The 19,206-nt window shown below is 45.2% G+C and overlaps 1 long non-coding RNA gene across 3 annotated transcripts in view; it reads left to right on the top strand.

Annotated features, from left to right (window-relative positions):
• The first annotated feature begins 6,795 nt into the window (after nucleotides 1–6,795).
• LOC141575088 (uncharacterized) overlaps nucleotides 6,796–19,206 on the top strand; it is a 66,219-nt gene continuing 53,808 nt past the window's right edge. For all 3 annotated transcript variants that reach the window (XR_012502406.1, XR_012502404.1, XR_012502405.1), the window contains exons 1-2: nucleotides 6,796–9,491; nucleotides 13,075–13,845. This is a non-coding gene — a long non-coding RNA (uncharacterized LOC141575088). The remainder of the gene's footprint in view (nucleotides 9,492–13,074; nucleotides 13,846–19,206) is intronic.

Genomic DNA, 19,206 nt, shown 5'->3' with positions numbered 1-19,206 from the left:
ATGTTTTGTCTTTTGAGGAACCTCTGTATTGTTTTCCACAATGGCTCCACCAAACTGCAACCACAGTGTTGGAGGGTTCCCTATTCTCCACAGCCTCTCCAGCATTTATTGTTTGTGAACTTCTGAATGATGCCTATTCTGACTGGTGAGATGTGATATTTGATTGCAGTTTTGATTTGCATTTCTCTGATAATGATATTGAGCATTTTTTCATGTGCCTATTGGCCATTTGTATGTCTTCATTGGAGAAAAGCTTCTTTAGGCCTTCTGCCCAATTTTGAATTGAATTGTTTGTTTTTCTTTCTTATCAAGTGTAAAAGGTGTTATATATTCTGGGAATTAAGCCCTTGTCAGTCTCATTTATTGCAACTATTTTATCCCATTCCATAGGTTGTCTTTTAGTTTTGCTTACTGTTTCCTTTGCTGTGCAAAACCTTGTAAGTTTAATTACATCCCACTTGTATATTTTTGCTTGTATTTCTATTGCTTGAGTAGACTGCTCTAGGAGAACATTGCTGAGATGTATGTCAGATATTTTGCCTATGTTTTCTTCTAAGAGGTTTATAGTGTCTTGTCTACATGTTTAAGTCTTTAAGCCATTTTGAATTTATTTTTGTGTATGCTGTGAGGGAGTAGTCTAACTTCATTCATTTACATGCAGCTGTCCAGTTATCCGTACATCATTTGCTGAAGAGGCTGTCTTTACTCCATTGTATGTTCTCACCTCATTTGTCAAAGATTCAATGACCAAAAGTTTGTGGGCCTATTCTTGGTAATTTTGTTTATCCGTTCATTGATGGATGGATATTGTTTGTAACCTTTGGCTACTCTGAATGATACTGCCATGAATATTGATGTGCAAGTTTTTGTGAGAATATGTTTTCATTCTGTTGGCTGTACAGTTGGCCCGCCATATCTGTAATTTCCATTTCATGGATCCAGATGGCTGATTGTAAAAGGACTCGAACATCCTTGGATTATGGTATCCAGGGTGGGGGGTTCCTGAAACCAACCCCCCGAGGATACTGAGGGATGACTCTACATGTAGGAGTGGAATTGCTGAGCCATATAACTCTAACCTTTTGAGGAAACACCAGACTTCTCCAAAGAAGCTGCACCATTGTCCCTTTCCATTGGCCCCAAATGAGGTATCTCTGCCTCCTCAACGACACTTGTTATTGTCCATGTTTTGATTAAAACCGTCCTAGTGGGTGTAAAATGAGAACTCATTTTGATTTTGATTTGGCTAGTGATGCTGAGCTTCTTTTCATGTGCTTATCGGGCATTTGTGTATTTATTTAAATCCTTGGCAAATTTAAACATTGGGTCGATTTTCTTTGTATTGTTCAGTTGTAAGCATTTTTTATATATCCTGAATACTAGTCTCAGATACATGCTTTGCAAAATTTTTCTCCTATTCTGCAGATTGTCCTTTCACTTTAGTTTTTTTAAGCATTAAAACAATTTCTTTACAGGGGAGGTAATTAGATGTATTGATTTATTTTATTTTTCTTGCTAAGCATGCACTCTGTCACTTGATATACCCACTTCCCCTGTCATTTCACTTTCTTGATGATGTAATTTGTAACAAAAAGTTTTAACTTTGATGAAGTCCAGTTTATCTGCTTTTTTCTTCTATCACTTGTGCTCTTCGTATTGTATCTAGGAAACCAAAGCCTATCCTAGGACCACAAAGATTTATACTGTGTCTTCTTTTAGAAAGTTTATAGGTTTAGTTTTTACGTTTCTGTCTGTGATCAATTTTGAATTAATTTTTATTTATTTAAAATATGGGGGTCCAGATTCCAGATTCATTCTTTTGCCTGCAGATACTCAGCACTCCCTGCACCATTTGTTGAATAGACTATTCTTTCAATGGAGTGTTGTTGACACCCTTGTGGAAAACTGACTGTAAATGTAAGTTTTTCCCCCTGGGTTTTTATTATGTCTCATAGATTTATTTATCCAAACTTATGCCAGTACCATTCTGACTTAGTACTATAGCTTTTTAGTACCCTTTAAAGTGAGTCCTCCAACTTTGCTCTGCTTTTTCAAGATTGTTTTGGCTGACCTGGGCCCCTTGCACTTCCATATGAATTTTGGGATCACTTTTTCAATTTTTGCAAAGAAGTCAGCTGGAATATTGATAAGGATTCCACTGAATTTGTAACTCACTTTGGGGAGTCTTAACATTTTTAACAATATTGTCTACCATTCCATGAACATGGGATGTGTTCCATATATGTAGGTCTTTTAAGTATTATTTCGGTGATACATCAAAATATTCAATGTACAAATCTTGTAAATTTTTGTTAAATGTATCTCTCATTTTATTTTTAATGCTGTTGTAAATGGAAAGGCTGAGCTTCTTGAGGGTAGGACTATATATTAATTTGTTTATTTCTAGGATTTCTACACAGCAAATACTCTAGGTTTATATTTGCTACATAAATCTATCCACAACTCTTCCCACCCCCATGTTATAAGAAACCAAGACCCAGGTTAAGCTACCTGAACACCTATGTGGAAGTGAGAAATGAGACCCTTGGGTGGGGCTTTGTGAAGATGATACTGAGAGCTTATTTAGGATGGCTTCATCTTAAATTCCTTTAAACAACACTTTTGGTGTAGTCAGATACATTAAGATCATGCCCTTTTGATGTGCAGAGGAGCTAAGACTATCATTTTCAAATAATTTCTAGTGAGAGTGTTGTACTTGAAATCAAATTTGCATCAATCTTTGAAGATATATGTTTCAGGAATTTTGACTAAAGAACACCTGTCTTTATTCATTAATGACAACTAAATTCTCAAGCAACATGTAAGAGTTTGAGCAAACTGCCCCAGCCCCGTAGTGCTGGTTGGCTGCAGCTGTAACTGGAGTCAGTGCTTACCTCTCCCAGCACGCTTGGGCTGATCTGCTCAAAGGTGTTCGTCCAAATGTTTGTCTGTAGTCTGTTGGACAAAGCCATAAAACATTGAGTTAAGGTTGCTGGAATGCAATATATTCCTATTAATATTAAGTAAGCACATATTGAGTGCTTACTGTATGTTGGGAATTGTCCCTCAGCCTCACATGTATATTATTTCACTTAAAACTTCATATATTTCCTTGTTATTCTCAGTTTACAGATAAGGAGACTGAGAATTAGGTCTTCTGTATTTTGGATGGAGCTCATTATCAATGACAGGAAGTTGTAAGGAAAAAGATATTGATTCATCCTGAGAAAATATTTTTCTGACCGTCAGCAGTGAAGAGGGTGAACACTGAAGAAGGTGATCATTGAGTGAGACGAGCCCCGGATTGTACGGAGTCAGCATCCCTGTCCTGGACACGGCACGTGTAGATCTGTGTGGTGGGTGAGGCGGCGAGGCCGCGCAGGGAACGCGGATGCCGGGCCATTGGGCTGTGCTCAGGCCTGGTGGGGCTTTCTCCTAAGGGCAGTGGACCGTCATTGACAGATCTTAAGTAGGGGAGTGGGGTGCACTCGTAGATCACTTTTGTCTTGTAGAATGCTTAGAAACATTTAGAAGGCTCTGCAGGAGGTGATGTGATGAGTCAGATTAGGGTGGCTGCCAGGTGTAGGAGTGTAGAATTTTCAAGTGGTTTTCAGTCCCAGTTTTGTGGCTGAGTAGCTGTGTCACTTTGGATGATGCACTCAAGGAAGTAAACAATTTATCTAATCAATTGAAGAAGTGATGTACCGACCTCCCAGGACTGCTGTGGCGATCCAGTGAGATAACGTGTGCACAGTGTGCAGCGTGGTCCCCAGCACACAGTCAGTGCTGAGTGAGTGCCAGTGAGTACCTGGTAGGTCAGGTGTGGGTGGTGGGACTCGGTGACTGAGGAAATCTGGGCCCTGAAGGTGGGGTCCAGTCACATCTGTGAGTGATGGGCCTGAGCTGGGAGAGGCAGGGAGACCTTGCCCCCCGACCAGGGGCCCTGGGTAGGACGGCTATGGGAGGAGCACCGTGAAGTCAGCTCTTTGCAGGTGGAGCTCGAGTTGCCGTTGAGACATCTAAGTGCATTGTCATGAGCTCAAAGAGGAGGTCTGGGCCCGGGCTGTGAATTTTCCTATAATCTTAATCCCTGAGGACGCCGAGGTATTGATCATTGAACGTGAAGACATACTTTACAGGACAAGTGAATAGTATTATCATCTCTGTCATCAAAGCTCACATGTCTTTATTCATCACAAGTTTGCTATTGGGTACTTACAGAGCTCACTTCCCCGCCATCCCCTGGGCTCAGGCTCCACAGTAAAGAGCTGGTGAGCCTCCCTCTTTTCCAGAAGAAGACACATTTAGCTGGTAGAATTCTGTACCTCGCCAGACTTAGAATTTTAGTTTGTTGTTTTAATTCTATTTTCTGTTAGCCATCTCCTGACAGGAGAGACGTTTTACCTCATGGGCATATTTCAATTAGCTGTTACTGAGAATTGCTGATCTGATCCATAGTGTAAGTATTATATTAACCTTGTAGAGTATTTATCATTTTTCTGTCTTTGCCCTTTAATTTTGTATGCCCCTTGAAGTCTCTATCCTATTTGGGGCCTTATTTTTTTTAATTAAAAAATGTCTATTTGCAGTTAAGAAAACAAAAGAAAAGAAAAATTACACATGATAGCTAAACTTAGAAAATATCTAGTGTGTTTTCTGTCTCGGCAACGGAGGGTTCTAGAAACTCGTGAAAACCTTCATTACACAAGTTTCTTAAAATGCTGATTAAGAAATAAAACCTTCTTTCTTCATCTTTCATGCTGCACAGCTAATTGTGAAGAAAGTGAGGGGAAATCCTCAGAAGCCAAGACAAACCAGAAAGCAGGGATTCTGGGTGATACACGAGCCTTAGAAGCCCTGGGGTGCCTGTTGGCTCCTGTACTGAGTTTCAGTTGCCTTGACAGGAGGGTAGGAGGTGAACCCGAGTCCTCTCACACTGGGAGTTGGATGACTGATCATATGTAAGGCCAAGCCCATCCCGAGAAGCATGGTTTACAAAAGGGTTAACTATGAAAAAAAATTCCTCAAGGTAAGACAGTAAGGAAAGTCAATTTTTTTGGAAGAGGGGATAAATAACAAATCCAAAGTAAGGATATAGTTTAAAGCTCTTCTGGCATGAGAGTAACCACAAACTCCTGGCAGAGAATCACAGCTACTCCTGGAATGAGAAGCTGTGGTTTGAATGAATCAGTGAGCAGCCATTCCGAAAAAGGCCTCCAGAGTCTTGAGGATCAAGATACTTGACTGCAAACACCTGTCTTCCAAGGTCTCAATCAAATAACCAGAAAGGTTTTAAAGGAAAGAAGCCGTAATCATAGTTCTATTTCTTAACATTACTGTATGCTAGGAATTCAGAGGTGACTATGGAGTCACCTCTTTTATGGACCTCACTTTCTGTTTGGGGAGACAAACTGAAATAGTTGGGGAGCTTGGTGGAGGGAGTTGTTAGTCTGTTGCAATTAGCTAGGAAAGGAGATTAAGAAATCAGTGAAGAGTGGGTGAACTTTTTAGCTGAGGAGAGTCTTGTTCAGTTGGCTTTTAATTGCAGGCTCGATGAGTTTTCACTGGAGGGAATAGAACTTATGGAGGATGGACTTAGCTCAGGCCTCTTTAGAATGGACAAGTGAACCTGGAGAAAGACAGTCAAATCTGTGCAGACATTAAAGTTCACTTGAACGTGCTCCATCCCTGAGCCAAAGATAGGACAAATATGCAGCACTTCTTAAGGACAGAGGAGTGGTTTTTAAGGTTCTCCAAGAATGAAGCCCAGGGAACCGAGATGGCCAGTTGTCAAACTGTGACTTTGCTCTTTGGACGGTGTACCCACCAAGGGTATTGGCCTTTTATACATTTCCATTTCTCTTTAATACATGTCAGGTGATGAGGACGTGGGCACAAGTGTTTGACATCTTGTCGAGGCGACTTTGGGTACCTGCCTAGAAACGCGGGCACGGCTACAGCTGCGTCACACATGTTGCCGCCCATCCCGCTCCCCGTCTCCGTGATCACGGCAGAGTGGTTCCTTGTTGACCTGTCCATCTCCTCTGTGACATCATAACCCATGAAAAGACCGGAGAGTATTAACTTGGCTTTGTTAAAGTCAAAGGAACAGATCTAATATGGAGTCAGATTTGTTCTTTCCTATTTCAGTATTGCCATGGAGAAGACAGTTTGGGCAGCTTTTTGTAGGGTCCTCGAGGATTTCTCTCTCAGCCTCTGGGGGCTCTATTGAAAACCCTTCATAGCTGTCCGGCCTGCTGGAAAACCACTCCGACTCTTTTGCCCTGAAGATGTGTTCAGTTTATATCTCATCTCTACTCCTTGGAAAACAACTCAATAAAAACTCAGTTGGTTTTCCACCAGCCATGGGCAGGGGTGAGGGATACCTTGTTATTATTTCATAAAATAATAATAATAATAAAAATAGTAATAATAAAAATAATAATAGTAATAATAATAATAATAATAATAATAATAATAATAAAAGAATTTTTAAAACAGCACTGGGCACATAGGTGAGAGTCAATAAATGCTTCCTGGCTTAAATCAAAAGTGATGACTCAGTGATTCCATGGCTGCTGTATTTGCTGAGCTAGTTACTCCTTTGCTCCATTACACATTTTTTTAACTGAAAAAGAAATACATGCAAATGGTTAAAAAAAATTCAAACAGAGCACAAAAATACACAAGTGAAAGAAGTTTTCCCTCATCCTCTGTTCTTCCAGCCCTCCCTGGAGATGCCACTGTTTACTATCCTTTGGGTGCTTTTCCAGATATGCTATGCATATTCCCACCTATGTATGTAAATTCCTTTAAAGTTTTAGTTATTTTTAACTTAAAGTGATTTAAATCCTCAAGTGGCTTCTGCCTGGGTAATAGAACAGAACAAATCTGACTCCATATTAGATCTTTTCCTTTGACTTTAACCCTATGCTTTGTCTCCTAGGCTTCATCTTGCTTGTAAAACAATGTTGCTTAGAGCCTGAAATATACAGGAGAACCTATTCTGAAGGCTCTGATCTTTAAGTATATTTAACACATTTTCATTCATAAAAAGATAAGAAATTGCAGAATAGAAAATAACGTTTGTTTTGTTAGAGGTTTACAGAGATTTGACCCAGGCAGATAGCTGCAAGAACAAAGGATTCTAACAAGAAGGAATTCCTACACCAAGAAGATTGCAACAACCAAGCACGTAGGAAAAGAGCCTGAATTCTGACTTGGGGAGATGGTTTTCCAGGACATTAGTTTGCCATCTAGGTCTACAGAAACTTGCTATTCCATGCCCCAACACCTGGTCTCCCAACTTATTGGCCTGTCCTGCACTGAAGACAATGAATTTGGATTTGGTAGCACTCCTATATACCTAGCAAGCTGGGCACTGGAACTGAGTGTTATGGAAACAACAGGCCAGCCAAGGAACAATCACCACTCGGAGTGTTGGCGTACTCAGATTTATTATGCCGGCGGGCTCAAAGGGGCTTCTGCTCCGAAGTTCTGAGCACCCACATCCAAGACATACACATGAAGTTTTAAAGGGTTAATTACAAGTAAGGGTGTATTAGCCAATAAGGCTCAAGCAACAAAAAGCAAGGAATCAGCACACTGGTGCTTGTCAACTTGTAATAGACACTTGTTGAGCTTCGATTTACGGCTTAGCTTGTTAGCCCAGTAAACTGACACTAAACTTCAGATTTACGAGTTAGCCCAGCAGAATTTAGATCAGTAAACCGACACTTATCACACTTAGATTTGTGACTTAGCTTGTTAGCCCAGCTGGGCTTTTCCTTCACATGAGGACAGCTCTCCCACACCCAGGGAACTACTGTGAGCCCTTGATGGTTCCACTAGGGTGGAGTGTGGTTTACCCAGGACGGATGGGGACTATGCACCAACACTCAGGCAGTCTGCTCTGTCTGGGGCTCTGATCTTGAACCACCCCGCTCCCTGCCAGCCCAACACCTGGGACAGTGGAGCTAAGGCAAAGATCGTGCCTGCCTGTTTCCCAGCGTGTAAAAGGGGAATATGTACTCTTCCCAAGGTAGTTCTGAGCGACAACACCTGCGGGTGCTTGGTTCCCAGACCAACAGAAAACCCTGCTACGCGTGGGGGCAACAGGTGTGATACCCGTAGGGGTTCTGCAGCAGCATCGGATGGAGGGCTGGATCAGGGAGGTAAAACTTGAGCTGCGGGCCTTGAAGTGTTACAGAAGGGTACAGAGGCAGGACTGCCGCCTTCTTCAGGGTGCCACCAGAGGTAAAGCTTTTTCTCTCCATCCCCGCTAGGACCTTACCCTTTCCAGATCCCTCCCTTCTCTCTGCTCTTCCTGTCCATCTGTCTCCCTCCACTTTTTCCCTCCTCTCCTCCCCCTCCCTCACTGCCCCACCTTCTCTCGCAGAACCCAGAGCGGATTGCTGGCCCTCCTGCGCATGGGCGGTCGGTGTCAGCTGGACCGCGGGTTGGAAGCTCCAGCTCGGAGCCGGGGATTAGCCCCAAAGGCTTCTCAGCTCTGTCGCCCGGCAGGCCTTTAGCTCCTGCCTGGGGCCGGTGCCTCTGGCTGTGGAAGTGCAATGTGGGGTCTCCCGGGAAAGGGGTCAGGTGGCTGCGGGAGGGCGGTCCGCGTGTCACAGACCACGAGGGCGCGAGTCAGCCTGTGTTCAGCTGAATTGCTCGGGCCAGACCCCTCTGCCCGCGCCAGCTGCCCCAGTGCCCCAGTGCCACAGCTTCCCGGGGCCAGGTGTGCACCTGCCGCCTCTCACCCAGCCGGCCTCCACTCAGTCCGCTGCTGGCGTCCCCTTCCCCTCTCTCGCCCGCGAGTCCTCACCTCCCGGGCTTCCTCTCCTCGGCCACCGGCCCGTCCCCACAACTGGGCGGGCTGCGTCCCGGGCGGGCTGCGTCCCAGGCGGGCGGGGTCTGCGGACCCGGACGGGGCAGCTGGGGCTGGGGCTGGGGATGGCCACCGAGCGGGGCTGCAGCCCGCGTTTCCACCCATTTCCCTGCCCCGCGACTCCGGGGCTGCCCTGGTCTTCCTTTCCCGCTCCCTGAGGAACAGCTCAGTGGCGTCTGCGCTGCTCCCTGGGCTGAGAGCCTCCGGCTGTAAAGCCCAGCTACTGGTGGAGTTGGGAAAAGGGATCCTCAGTGCCAAGCGAGCTTCTGTCTCCTCCCTCAGTGTTTCTGCCCCAGGTAAGTACCTTGAACACTTTCAGGTGTTATGATGGCGATGCTTGTTGGTGTCATGTGTTTTTATAGTGAGAGGGATTACAGTGTTGATAGCAGGGCTTGGTTCAGTTAAAAATGAGCTGAAGGCATAAGGCTGTGTCATCCTCCTTCCTTCCCTCTCCCAGGGTGAAACGTGTGACCATCGATTTTAAAAAGACAGTTACATTCCCTAACTAGCCCAGCCCAGCTTGGTGTGTTAACAGGAACAGCACCACCAGAGGCGTTGGAGACCCAGGGACATTGCAGTCCTAAAGAGCTCCTGGCACAGTTTGGTTTGTTTTGGTTTTTTGTTTTTCTTAAATTGTGGGGCAGACTAAGTAGTATAGAGGGAAAAATAATTGTCAAGAAATATTTTTTCATATAACAGCTTTATTGTGATATTGTTCACACACCATGAAGTCCACCCATTTAAATGGTACAATTCAGCAGCTTTTAGCATATTTACACTTGTGCAACAATTATTATTCCAGAACATTTTCATCACATCAGAAAGACCAGTGGAAATGAATGACCAATCCACCCCTCCCCAGTGGTGGTTCTAAAGAAGTTTCTTGCCTATTCTTGACCATAATTTAACTTGTTACATTCCATGAAAAATCTGGTAGGAATTCTAATCAGAATTGCAATGAATCTGTCTATCAAAATAGGAAGAATTAATGTCTTTATGGCATAAACTTCTTCTACCCATGAATATAACTGGGACCCTATATTTTCATCTCTCCAGAGCCTGGCCCATGGGAAGTCCTCACTAATTGTTGGGCTTGTGAATGATGAGATTCTATACATCATTAGTTGCAACTGTAGCCTTTCACAGAAGAGAAAATTAACCTCAGTGAAGCCAAGTGACTCTCTGATGGTCAGAAAGAGTGACAGCCAGTGCTGGAGTGATCTAGTGGACTTGGTGCTTGCAACCAAAATTCTTCAGCAGCTACAGCTAAGGGGATTAGAGTGTTCTTTTATTTTTTCTTAATGGCGTTGCTTTTATTTTTACTTATTTTTTTAAATTAATTTTTTTGAAGTGTAGTCAATTTACAATGTTAGTTTCAGATGTACAGCAGAGATTCAGTTATAAACATATGCATATGTATCTATATATCTTTTAGATTGTTTTTAGTACAACTCATTACAAGAAATTGATTATAGTTCCCTGTGCTATATAGTAGGTCCTTGTCATTTATTTTATATTTATTAACGTGTATCTGTTAATCCCCCCTTTCCTGCCTGCTAAACACAGTTGGCTTTCTATGTCCATGAGTCCATTTCTAGGAGCAACATTTTTCTTAGTAATATATGCTGGTTGGCTGCTTTCAGTTTCAGTAATTCCATCTGTGGGTGCTTTTCTTCTGGTGGCCTTTATGTGGTTTGTACACGTGGTAATATAGGTCTGTATTTGGGAGAACTCCAGGCCTCGTGTAGTCCCTGGTACAGAGTTCCCACTGAGTTGATGCTTGAACTGGGAAAAAAACATAGTAAATGTTGGAATTTCCAATATGGTTGAGACTTCCAGGTTTCTATAACCTGCTTAGCCCACCTTAATATTGGCTGCACCCTTACTTGGTAATTTGGTGGAATTCCATGGTATGGTGGTGTAGAGACAGGGCCTTTTATGCTTATTCTCTTTCCTTTTTCTAACACTCATTCTCCTGGGTCTCCCAGATCCTCCCCCAGCAGTGCCCAGGGCTGGCTTGGTGCTGCGCTGAGGATATATTTATTAATAAGGACCTTTCCTCATCTCTTCTGAGCCTCCATTTTTTTCTCTGCACAATGAGGTCTTAGACTAGATATGTGCTTTTCAGTTTCTTTTAAAGCCATGTTTCCTTTGAGAAACAGAAAATGCAAATCACTCCTCCCATCCCAACCCTTTAGATTTTGATACAGCCTCCAAGGAGTGACAAAGCACTTTGTGGAAAATTGATGTGATTGTGATTCCAGGTGGCACAGAAAAGACTCTTCAGAGATTTATTGCAGGGAGAGGGCAGGAAAGGTGCAGTATGTCACACTTTCTAGTGTGAGCACTGGAGCAGTGGCTTGGATTTAAATACGGTGTCTGACGTGGCCTCTCTCTAATCATGTACAATGTGATAAACTTCTCTACCTCAGTTTTTCTTGATGTGTCAAGTTGGCGTGATAATATTTTAGGGCTTTTGTGAAACATTATACACATAATCCATTGGTGTTTCAGTAGAAATAAGACCTGCTAGGGATTCAGGGATTTGTTTAAAAAAAAAAAAATCTTGTCCATAGCAATCTGTCGGTGTGTATTTTGAATTTCCTGGAGGGTGAGGGTTGAGTCTAAAGTCCATCGTGGGACAGGTGGCCCATAGTTTTCTGTGCACCTGATTGCCCCCTCCTCCCCAGTCCTCTTCCTCAGTCCAGGATTAAGTTCCCTAGTAGATTTACACAGAGGTCTTGTGGAAATGGCTTTTCATTTTATTGTTTCACCAAGAAGGGCTGCCATCATGATCTCTGTGGTCAGGTTTTGAAGGGCTGCCATCATGATGTCTAGTCAGGTGAAGGCTATGCAATTGGGAGTTTCTATTTAATAAAAAGAAAAAAATTACAAATAGAAAATTAGAACAAGGGTGATGACAGGAGCTCTTGGAAGTGGGCACCATTAGTTTTGTTAGCTTCAGGTGCAGTGGCCTCTTGCCACGAGGACCCATCCTCTTGCTCTGAAGTTGGAGGGACCAATGGGTTGAGTGGGAATGTTAACTGAGTGTATCTCATGTGCTGGGCATTGTCCTATTTGTGCTTTGTGTTCCTTATTTGAGACAGTGAGCTCATTTAACCTCAATAGCCTCTTTAAAAAATTAGACTTTTTATTTTGAGATATAATGTAGATTCCCATGTAGTTGTAAGAGATAATATGGAGAGGGCCTATGGACCCTTTGTATAGTTTTCCTTAATGGTTCCAACTTGCAAGTTTGGGGTACAATTCATTACTGACTCACTAACAATTTGAGGTTTGTTTTATTGCCCTAATTTTATTCACGATTAAACTGGGGCTTAGAGAATCACACAGGCCTGACCAGGTGACCCACATTGTTAGTGTCGAGACGGGTGGAACGTGGGCTTGGGATTTCCAGGCAGTACCATTATGATGGTCTGTGGCAGGGAGCAGCATTCATTTTGCTGGTTTATTCATTCATTCAACAAACATTATTGAGTAACCTCTGTGGGTTAGATGTTTTCATAGGGTTATCTGATTCTTCAGCAGTCCTGAGAATCAGGTATTGTTTATAATTTTTAATCTGAGAAAATTAGCTCTAAGAAATTATAACCCCCCCAAATGAAATATAGCTCATAAAGGAGCGATACTAAATTTGTACAGTCACCCCTTTTTATGCAGGTGGTACCCTAGGCATTTTACATTTGCAAACTTCTGTAATCCAGATATATTCATGTAAGACAAAGATTTTTTTTTTAATTGAAGTATAGTCAAGTTTACAATGTTGTGTCAATTGCAAGGTTTTTTTTTGAATTTTGAATTAAAAAATATTTTTTCAGGAGGGTAATTAGGTTTATTTATTTGTTTCATTTTTTAAAATGAGGTACTGGTGTTTGAACCCAGGACCTCGTACATGCTAAGCACGTACTCTACCACTGAACTGTACCCTCCTCCCCAAGGCAAGTTTTCTTATCCATTATTCTGAAGCTTAGGAGTTCAAATAAATTGGATAGAAAACCAGATCTTTTGATCCCACTGTAATCCTTTTCTTTATATTCTACTGAAGGAGGTTGGGGAAAGCACTTCCTTTGTTCACTTCCTTATTCAGCATTTTTCAGCAGTGACTTTGCATCAGGGCCTTGGTAGGTGCTTGGAAACAGAAAACAAGAAATGACCCTTCTCTGCAGGGCAGAAAGCCTAGACCAAAAGCTGGGTAATGTGATCCGAGCTACGGTAGCCATTTGAAGACTCTGAGGACAAACTGTACCCCCGGATTTACTTGAGCTTCCCTTGCCTTCTGGTTGGTACACACCAGGTCACAGCAACCCAGATGGGCCTGCAGCCCACAGTACAGTATGTACCTCGATCTCCTCTCCCCTCTCGTCAGGGCCTGCAACATGAGCATCCCTGACTACGTGCAGTGTGCTGAGGACCACCAGACTTTCCCCGTGGTGGTCGAACAGGTAGGGATCATCTCAGAGGAGAATTTCTTTTGCATCTATAAGTGAATCACCTTGGTGAGTCAGATCAGTCCGTGCGGCTCCCAGTGGGCAAACTGTATCCACTACAGGCACCACTATGCGCCCAAGAATGGGTGGAGCGACTTCCAGACACACCGCAAGGTCTTGGGCCTTGTCATCATTACTGACTGCCTCTCGGCCAAGGCTTCGAAAAGCTCCACGTGCAGAGGAGCTGTATGGCACCACGCTCTATGGCTCTCAGCACTTTGACTTCTGCTGCATGGGGAGGTGGCCGAGCAGCCGCGCACCAAAGTGGCCTTCAATTTACGAGGAATGCAGGGTGGTGGAGAAGAGGATCAAGGACTTCACTGAGTCACTCTTCATCTTGCCCAAGTCCAAGAGGCTGGACTGTGCATCCGACAATTCTGGGGACAAGATCCTCCTTCTCTGCATCCCATTTGAGAAGGAGGACATCATGGGACTGGACACAGAAAGCAGGTAAGTTTACCTGGAGGCCAGTCCACCCTGGCTGTGTGCCGGGTTTCTTCCCTACATCCAGAAAGGGATCAGCAAGGAAGAGGACTCTCTTGTAGCCAAGGGTGGAGGGAGGTGCAGCCCGCCGGTTTACAGACATTTAAAAGTGAATCCGCCTTTGTTTCAGAGAGATCCTTTTAGGGTTATTGTGGACACTTACTCCAGGTTTTCAGCCAGGACCCTGGTGGGACCCCTGGAGTTGCTGTCCAATAGAGTAGCCACAGCCACTGATGCTAGGAGAGCTGGGGAGGAGGCTGCTCTGAGGTGAGATTTGCTGTAGGTCAAATGAACATCAGACGCTGAGACTTGTCTAGTAAAAAGAATGTAAACTATCTTATCACTTCCTATATTGATTACATGTCAAAATGATAGTATTTTACATACAGTAGGTTAAGATTTGTTCTTAAAATCATTTTCTAGTATTTGTTTTTTGTTTCTTGGTTTGTTTCTTTGTTTACCGTTTTAAATGTGGCAACTGGGAAACTTTCTTTACATGGCTCTCATTTCATTTATGTTGGGCAGCCTGTCTTAAGATAGTCTCATCCCTTTGCTTGTAGATGAGATGCTGAATCCCGAGAGGCAGAACGAGGCGCTGGTTGAGCTGGGGCTGGAGCCGCTGTCTCCTGCCTCCCAGGCCCAGCACCTGTTTGGCTCAGGCCCTCTATTCCTGCCCGACAGCCAGCATGCCATGTTAGGACATCAGAATCACCGCCAGGGACCTCCGAATGAACTCCTTATGCAGGGAAAGGCGTATCACGGAGTATGGGAAAGAGCAGGGAAATGTTCATCCTCACTTTGTCCCTGTGATTAAGTCAACGGCCCCACTTTGTCTCGGAATTACAGACGAGCTCTTCTGGGCTGCCTACCCCCCCACCATCTGCTCTGTTTCCCCGTGTATCTATAGTGCTGTCCTTCGTGCAGAAGAGGGTGACATGCCTTTGCCGAGAGGTGGTCCCCCTTTGCTGGGGAGAGTGAGGGAAGCTGTGTGCCCACGGCCTACGGCCTCAGGCCTTGAGTCTGGAGAGTACTCATGGCGGTCTGACAGGTGACGGTCGGAGGACCTGGCACGGCTGCCGGGCCCACTGTGGAGGCGGTGCTCTGTGATTCTTGAAATTAACTAAGATCAGATTCTACTTTCTGGTTGTTGGTAAGTTGGAGGAGAAGATGCCAGAGAATTGATAAAAAGAATGTCCAGACCAGCCCTGTGAGTGATAGGCACAGGGGACCCGAGTCCCCCACGTGTGTGAGGTGCCTAGCGGGCTCTGGATGAATTTTCTGTTCCTCCCGGACATAACTCTATGGCTTAAGGAATGGGCAAGGCATGTCATGGCCTGTACTTGTCCTCACAGGGCCCTGTGATCTTCATGCCCGCACTCCCCTTCTGCTCCTTGGAGACGAGGTGTCAGGTTTAGGAGCCTGGGCACTGCTGAGGGCATAGCTGCCAGCACCGTGCTACACCGAGGCTGGCTCCGTTCACCTCACATGTCACCTCCTGCTGAGCCCCCAGGAGTCAGTCAAGGTAGGTCCATAGGTGCAACATACGCAGAGACCACGTTCTCCCCCTGGACAGATTGGTTGGTGAGCAGTGGAAGCCTAGAGCCCTGCCCCAGCCCCAGGCCAGTGCCTCCTCTTTTGTCATAGGAGGCACTGGTGACATTTTTGCTCAGCAACTGCTTGGCTCTGACTCTGCAGACCCACCAGAGAATGCCAACTTGTTTTTGCCTTTTGAAGTCTGCCCTTGGGATTTGGCGGAGTAGCTGGATATGTGCTTAGCCCATAGTGGTTGACACTGTCACCATTGTTTACCCAGAACCTCGTGTACCAGGCATGGCTCTCGGCATCAAAATACAGCAGCGCATTAAACCTCCCTCCTGGTGGGTCTGTCTGTTTTGCTACCATAAGGGCTCAGCCAGCATCTTAACGTCAGTGAGATAACGTGGCCAGTGAGCTCGGGTCAAGCACATTCTCCTCCAGTCACTTTTACTGAATTTTTGCTTTTACTATTCCACAGTCATTAATTTTTTAAACAATGCTTTGGTACAGGAACAGCCTAATTCTCTCCTGCTACTCTTGGTGGAAGTGAGTAAAACTGTCCAGCCTGAAATGCGACCACAATTTGTAGCTCAAAATCTGCCTAGACGCATATAGGTGGAGTTTTGGTTAGGGGCGCTGATCATGTTGGGGTCCCCCGGCAGCGCCACTCCCCTCAGGCCCCTGCCTTCCCCAGAGCAGGAGGTGAGTGTGGGTCTCACCGTCCCAGCATCCCTGGCCTCACACACTCACATAAATTCTTGTACATGCTGTCAAAATCATTTTTGTTCTTGTGTGTTTCTAATTTTCTCTTGTTCCTCTTTTCCTTTTTCTTTATTCTTTTTCTCTTGTACTGCCAAGTGAGCATGTTGTTGCGTCTGAAAATGTGGGCTGTGCACACCCTGCATTGGAAATATCCAGATTGCCCTCCGTACTCTCTCCATCGCTTTAAAGAGCAAAAACTTAACAGTTGCCTTGATCCATGTATTATCCTAGTCATTTTTTATTTTCTAATTTTTTGGAATATTTGCTTTGTTAGCACATCACCCACTGGTGTTTGATACCTGTTAAAATCCTTGCTTTGAGGAACCTGTTTGGTCCTCCTTATATTTGGTGACAAATGCGCCCTTATTAAATTTGTTTGATTGTTTTGAAGAAGTGAGATGCGAATTGATTTAGGCGGCTGCTGATGGATTCTTTACATGGAGTATTTAAACTTGTAAAGTCAAATTCTGCAGCATCTTGCTCGATTCCTGCTTTTACACAAACGTGCTCTTCACGCGGTTCCTGGCTGTCACTGTGTGACGTGCGTGATGGCACTTCCTGACCAGCGGTCACTGGTGAGAAAGTGGCAGGCTCATGGGTGTGCAGCTGCAGGGGACGCTGTTGGAGGAAGCAGTCACCGTTTACTTATTTAATTTTTTTTTTTTTTGCATTCAACATCCCTGTGCCATTTACTTTACTTTGCCTTCATAAAGTGGCTTAGGGGGGTCTAAAATCCATGCCACTCTTGTGTTCCCTTTACGAGGCTGGTTTTTCTGAGTATCAGGAAAACATGGCCTTCTCCTAAGTAGCTGGCTCACCTGGATCTTGTTGACACAGCGACCGCTAAAGGGGACCGTAGCTTCCTCTCTTCTCCAGCCAGTGGGCATTCAGAGCCGGGTCTGTGCTTTGCCTCAGCAGCCGTGCAGGCCTCCCTGCCCCGGCCTTTACTTTTAACCCATGTTGGCATAAATAGCTGACTCCGTGTCTGTTGCAGCTGATGTCCACCACTGACGGCCGTGTAGTTAGTTTGCGGTAGGGAGTCTGCAACACCCCAGCCAACCTTGAACGAAGATGTTTTGGCCGACCTAGGACCTTGGATTCTCACCCCCATCATGCTTCATCTCACTCGGTGGAAGGGTTTGGCCACCAACATCATGCTGAACATGAGGCCTTGTTTCTCCTTTCATGCTCTGGTCCAAATGTGGACACTTCATTTATCACTGAATTTGTATCGCTTGAGACAGGCCATAATATCTGAATGAGTCCATCACATTCTGGGTGGGGAACAGAACAGAAGTAAGTGTCACAATTAGATGGAGTCTAGGCTGTCCGTGTTGGCTAATGCTGGCTGGGATCTGTGATGGCCGGGCTGTGCCCTGGACACAGGCCTTTCCCGTGGCTCCCGAGAGCCCAGGGGTTGGAGTGAGAACAGCCTTGCCTGGGTTCCTCCATCCTCATCTGCTCACTGGCAAGTGTGGCTGCTAATTAGGAGCTCCCCCAGACCTCGGGCCCTTCAAAGCTCAGACCACGGGAGAACCTTGAGTCCCTTCTCCTGGGCCTCCTTTGTGAGAATCCAGTGCCTTCTGAGGTGACCAGCGGCAGGAGATGCCTCCCCCTCCAGGGAGCACCCTACGGAGGACTGTTAATCAGTGTACCATGCTGTGAACTTGGGGGGTTACGGCCATGGTCCCTGTAGAACCACATTTGAGATGGGCTTAGTGACGGAAATAATAGGACTGATTCCAGGGCAGGGATTAGGGGAGGGAACATTGGAAATTGAATGTGACCTCAAACACATTGTTGGGTGCTGGGGCTGTTACTAAAATGGGGAGTCTGGGAGGTACCTGCCAGGAATCGAATTCCAGAGTAAATGGTGAACATTAGGCATTTTTAAGATGCCATTTGTCATCCAAGTTAGGACTTCAAAGAGGCACTCGTGTCTATGAGATTGTGGCTCAGGTGAAGGAGCCGGACTATAGATACACGTTGGGAATCGTCATTCTTAGCTGGTGTTCATAGCCTTGCATGTGAATTACATCATCTCGAGAGCTGCAGACTGAGGCTGAGGGGGGACAGGGCCCTGCCTGGGTTGGAGGAAAGCCCAGACCATGCAGCTTTGGTGTGTCAGTCAGCGGCATTTGCGATTTTCAGCCTAATGCCATTTATCTTTAAGGGGCTGGGGTGTGTGCAGGGCCAGCCAGGAAGAAATCTGAAGGGAGGGTCGTGGCCACGTGTGTGTCTTGGGAAGATGCAGAGTCTGCAGGGTCCTGGAGGGTAGAGTTCTTAGAAGCTGGAGTTGGAGTGAGGAGTGGGCAGAAGGTAGTCACACTCACCTGTGAGGGAGGGTGGAGTCCTTGGGAGTCCCCACCCTACCGGACTCGCTTTCCCATGAACAGAAGGCAATCATACAGAGTATCTGAAGTGAGAAAGGATGGGTGCTGGGAGGGGAGCCAACCTGGAGAATGGTGCTTGGAAAGGTCTGGAATAGTCTCCCTGGAAAATAGAGTTAAAAATACCCAGAATCTTAAGAACGTTGATAGTGACTGGGGAGGAAGCAGTTTTTCTGGCCTCCTAAGGGTAAGTCATGTATCCGGGGATACACAGAAAAATCGGGCATTCTGTTCCGTGGTTTTGATCCTTACCGGGGGAACAGTGCAAGTTTAAAGGGGGAGAAGGGCAGCGGAGGGAAACTAGCCAGGCCCCGTGTCAGGTACCAGTCGGCCGCCCTACTTGCGTGTTGAATTCACATCCATGCTTCCCAGGTGGGCGGTGGCAGCCCCCTTTTGCAGATCGGGAAGCCTTCTCAGAGGGTTAAGGAATTGGTCCGTTTAGTGGCTAGTAAATGCTGCAGCAGAATTCAAGCAAGGCCTTGTCAGACTTCAAGGGCATGTTTTCTCTACTAATTCCGGTACCTCCCTGTTGAACCTGGAATGGTGAATTGGGTCAGTTTTGGAGCCTTTCAGAAAAAGTACGATTTAAGTGCCTCAGGACTGTTTCACAAAGCTCAGCGTTCTTTGATTTTTCTGAAGC

This window comes from Camelus bactrianus, chromosome 26, assembly GCF_048773025.1.
Source record: "Camelus bactrianus isolate YW-2024 breed Bactrian camel chromosome 26, ASM4877302v1, whole genome shotgun sequence".
NCBI lineage: Eukaryota > Metazoa > Chordata > Mammalia > Artiodactyla > Camelidae > Camelus > Camelus bactrianus.
This window is presented reverse-complemented; position numbering and strand designations above follow the sequence as displayed.